Source organism: Eschscholzia californica, unplaced genomic scaffold, assembly GCF_041429995.1.
Source record: "Eschscholzia californica isolate CP2 unplaced genomic scaffold, dmEscCali1.0.p SCAF_174, whole genome shotgun sequence".
Taxonomy (NCBI): Eukaryota; Viridiplantae; Streptophyta; class Magnoliopsida; order Ranunculales; family Papaveraceae; genus Eschscholzia; species Eschscholzia californica.
Genome location: NW_028238281.1, coordinates 12,501 through 17,500, shown reverse-complemented (window position 1 = coordinate 17,500; position 5,000 = coordinate 12,501). Strand labels below are relative to the sequence as shown.

The 5,000-nt window shown below is 34.1% G+C and overlaps 3 non-coding genes across 3 annotated transcripts; 1 reads left to right on the top strand and 2 right to left on the bottom strand.

Moving 5' to 3' along the window:
• Positions 1-2,651: 2,651 nt before the first annotated feature.
• Positions 2,652-2,725, bottom strand: TRNAD-GUC (transfer RNA aspartic acid (anticodon GUC)). Its single transcript has one exon. It is a non-coding gene; the product is annotated as a tRNA-Asp (tRNA).
• A 397-nt stretch (positions 2,726-3,122) lies between these two features.
• Positions 3,123-3,206, bottom strand: TRNAY-GUA (transfer RNA tyrosine (anticodon GUA)). Its single transcript has one exon. It is a non-coding gene; the product is annotated as a tRNA-Tyr (tRNA).
• Positions 3,207-3,882: 676 nt separating this feature from the next.
• On the top strand, positions 3,883-3,954 carry TRNAT-GGU (transfer RNA threonine (anticodon GGU)). Its single transcript has one exon. It is a non-coding gene; the product is annotated as a tRNA-Thr (tRNA).
• Positions 3,955-5,000: the final 1,046 nt, after the last annotated feature.

The window sequence follows — 5,000 nt, the reverse complement described above, 5'->3', positions numbered from 1 at the left end:
TTATGTGTGGATTTATTGGATTGTTTCATCAATAGCGTTTGGTCAGAATGCCTTTTTGACTCTGCGCCATTGATTCCACTATTATTAGTGATCAATAATGTAAGAATTCCTTCATAGAGATAGGGGACATAATTCACATGGATATAGTAAGTCTTGCTTGGTCTGCTTTAATGGTAGTCTTTACATTTTCCCTTTCACTTGTAGTATGGGGAAGAAGTGGACTCTAGAGATACTACTAATTGGGTTGAGTAATCAAACTGTATTAATTATTTCATAGATCGTTCTGCAAATAGTTTTAAAATAAAAAGATTTCCATTTCAAAATTCTACTGGAATCCAGTAATGTAATAGTAATATATGAATAATAACCTTTCAATCAAACAAACATTTCAATGATTCCCATGTTCGTATTTGTAAAGTAAAAGAAGATACACATGAGATAAAATTTTTTACAACCGAACTCTTCCTAAATATTCTATTTCGATGAACTAACTAGTTCTTACCAGAATTTTATATGGATATTACAATGAGAAGCAACCGATCCCCTTTTTAATTTCTTTCCCTCTTTACTGTTCATGTTCAAAGAGGAAGTCGTTCTGTTATTACGTAGATACGTACTTTCTCCCGGAGGCAGCATAGATATAGTCGTTGTCCAACGAAGTACTACGAAGAATAAGATCTTATTTGGACGATTCGCATATTGCGCACTTACTCTTTGTTTTATACTCCTAGAAATCTCTTATTTATACTTTATCGACCCTGGTTTAAGCGTTCGAAATCCGTGGGATCTACTACTCTTTTTTTTCCAAATCTGAAGAATTTTCCATAGAAGTCTTTGGATCATCTGTCAACGGCTCAATCAATTATTTGTTCGGAATGCTAAAAAAAGTCTTACTTTGTTTCTTTTATTTGATAGAATAATTGATTTGATTCTTTCGACAAAGCCCGGGATCTATATTGGAAATAATAAGAAACCCAGTAATTATAACCGTAAAAGTAAGAGCAAGATTCGATTATTTCGGATTGATCGAAAGTAATACAAATAGATGGAGGGAAGAACTAGGGTTGGGGTGCTATTTAAATGTAAATTACATATATGTAATTTACATTTAAATATATGAAGATATATATTGTAGATTAATCTATATTAAGCCTATATCTCTTTATAGAATACAGTACAACTTTAGACAATACACTAATAGATAGTGTGGTAGAAAGGTTCATATATTTCTTTCTACCATACTATCGGATCTCATATACTGCTGATTCTAGTCCGCTCATTTCATTTAAGGCGCGGAATGCAAATCACTTTCATTTCTTCAATCATTGACTAAGAACTAAGAAGTCAAGCTTCATTCAAATTAATCATTTTGACTGACTGTTTTTACGTAGATAATAAGTAAAAAAGCAGTAGGAACTAGAATAAACAGTGCAGTAGCAATAAATGCGAGAATATTTACTTCCATAATCTCATCGTTTTTTTTTTTTACTTCACAATAACTCGGGATCTAATCCCATAGAGATGATAAATCTTCTCCTGTAAATTCAATGAGATGAATTGCATCCCGATGATATTTGATATTGAATCGGATCAATATCATGAATAACAATATCTGAGCTATCAAGTCGATTCATTGTCGAGAATTGAATAGTATAACATAGGAAGATCTTTTATCCATAACAAATCAAAAATTGGATTTCTGATACAATCAATAATCCCGCTGAATTTTTCATTCTTTCTTTTCTATAATCTACAGCCTTCCGTATACAATCATCTGATGAGGTATCATCTGACCCGTCTTCCACTTCTATTAGTCACAAACCCAAACAGTAGAAGTAAAATGGAAAAAAGAAGAAGTGCAGTTCTAAACTAACTAAGTTTTTTTATGATCTAATTTTCGTGGAAGACAAAGAGGTGTCATAAAGATGGATCCCGGTATAAAAGATCTAATATTTCGATAAATTCACTATTTTGGAGTTTGCTCTTTCTTCGGTAGGACCCCCTCAAATAAAATAGGAAGAAAAAAAGATTATGCATTCCCTTACTAATTACTAAGAGGGGTAGATCTTTGTTTGACCTCTCTTTTATTATAATTAATTCTATTTTATATTATAATAGCCGCGTTCCTTGGATTGGGACTGGGACATATATCATATCCAAAATTCAGTGTGCAACTTGAATAAGATAGATAGACTGTTTCCAATTAGGAATTGAGGTTACACAAAATAGGAGCTAGAAGAAAAGGCAGTAGTTTTAATATAAGCCGAAAAATCTTCTTTCGGGCTAACTATGTTAAGGTTAAGTTAATTTTGTATCGTACAATAAAGGAATCCAATTTGTATATGTGCTCCCGCGAAACGGATGTGTATTCTATTCCATTCCATGGATCAAAAGCAATCGAAAAAGTCAGACCAGTATGGTATCTCTTGTAATCCTGAATTGAATATGTTCCTACCAACAATTGTACCAATCTACCTATGTCTCTCCCCACGAATCGGTACTTGTTGAAGTAATTGAAATTCCTGTATTTGTTCGATGAGACACGAAAAAAAAAGAAAATAAAGACCCACGCCGGGAATTAGATCCTACTCCTTGTCACCCTCTTCACAGAAAATAGAGAGATGAATTGATGGATTCATCGGATCCTAGGTCGGGACTGACGGGGCTCGAACCCGCAGCTTCCGCCTTGACAGGGCGGTGCTCTGACCAATTGAACTACAATCCCAGGTAAATAAGGTGTACAGGATTCTTATGATTTCATTCAAACCATATTTCTATTTAGAATCGCCGTGCTGTAACAGAGACAGGAACGCTATATTGCTATTCACATGGATACGGACTTTAGTGAAGTGAGAACGACACGTATTACTAGTAATTCTAGTGCCATATCAAATCGATTGATAATAAATCTTTCAATGGTCAATGAAAAAATATTTTTTTTTCTTTACTTTAACCCCTTCCTTCTATTTACAGACTAGATTATTAGAAAGATTAGAATATGTGGGAACAAATAAAATAAATAAGGATATAACAGAAATTCTTTTCTTTATTCCCCCGCATCGGGCGTTTCTGGAGGCCAAATTTGTTATATCATCTCATGATGGATCGGCGAATGAAATTATTGGGCCGAGCTGGATTTGAACCAGCGTAGACATATTGCCAACGAATTTACAGTCCGTCCCCATTAACCACTCGGGCATCGACCCAGGAAGAATCCATTTTAGACTTATGGATAATCCACGATCAACCTCCTTTCGTAATACCCTACCCCCAGGGGAAGTCGAATCCCCGCTGCCTCCTTGAAAGAGAGATGTCCTGAACCACTAGACGATGGGGGCATACCCGCCCGATCGCCTACTATGCTCATAGTATGAACAGTTTTTTGGAATTGTCAATATAATGTAATGGTATGACTAGATCCGAAGAATCCTTCTGGCTTTCATGATTCCATCGAATTTCGTTTTTTTTATTCAAAAAGGATGCTGTAGAACTTGTAAATCTGAAAAGGGGTCAACAAGTAATCGACTTTTTTTTATAAAAATGTGGTTCAGGGTATGTGTCGAATCTCTTCATCACATGATTCGATGAAATATCTTGGATCTATGTCGAAGTCGAATTTGTGTTAATCAAGTGAATCTCGTTCTGATGGGAGTCAATAAGCGAAAATCTATTAGGGTCAGTCTTGAAACAATTCATTGCATTAATATTTATCAAATATAAATAAGCATTTTTTCCTAGACTTCTTAAGTCAAAATGTTAAGTCAAAAAAATTCTTGTTCCTGAATGAGCCGCTATTTATCTATATGTATATATATTATATACATAGGTACATGCAGTAGACTCATAGTGGCTAGTGGTGCATTCAGGAATTGAATCAAACGAGCCCTTTTAACTCAGCGGTAGAGTAACGCCATGGTAAGGCGTAAGTCATCGGTTCAAATCCGATAAGGGGCTTTTTCCACAAAACTCCAGTCTGAGTCTTCATTTTGGAGCGAAAAATAGAGATATTGTTGATATTTGTAATAAAAAAAGTAAACATCTGCATAAATAACATAAATAATAAGTTATTATTATATAGTAGTAATAAGTATAGTTATAAAGTTGAGCCTTTGTTCATTATCATGATAAGTCATCCCACTTATTGGGAGGGCGACTATGTCACTACAGGCTATACTCCTACTCATGTTTCATTATTCAATACTTTTTGTCTTGGGACATAGATAGTCTATCTACCCAACCCTAATTATGTTATGAATCGGCAAATACTCCTACTTTTCCATTATTCCATATTCCAATCAAATCCATGGTAAAGATTAGAAATCAACAAAGAAAAAGTAAGTGGACCTGACCCATTGAATCATGACTATATCAGCTATTCTGATATTAAAAGTCAATAGAGATAAAATTGTATTGTAGCAGCGTACCGTACCGCCCTTTTTTATTTATTTCATTTCCTCGGGCTACGCAAGAATTTGTCGATATTTCCGATTGAATGTTCTTGTTAATGGATGCTTCATAGGAATAAATTGCTATTCCGTTCCTACACAGAGAAAGAGTTATTCCGAGTCACAACACAAAAGCCATCTATTTTTGACTATCTTTCTTTGATTCCAGAAAAAGATCTATATTCTATTATATCTACATCAGATCGTGGTTTCATGTACCAAATATTTCCATATCGATGCATCCGAGATTTTTGTCTCGACAATGTGATGGAGAACGGATGCGAGAAAGAGACTTTCATTTCCAGTCTACTATTATTTAATATTGTATTTCATTTAGGGACTTTCATTTAGGGACAGGGACAAAAAATAGGAAATGTCTTTTTTGGTTCGACCTGTGAAAAGATATACTACGGAGTTTTAGATTCATTTGAAGGGAAAGGAAATATAACAAAAACAAAGAAGACAATAAAATAACAAAAAACAATCAAAATACAAAAAAACGAAAGACTAAAAAAAAGTAATAAATGCAAATTATATATAGTACTGTAATAGTTT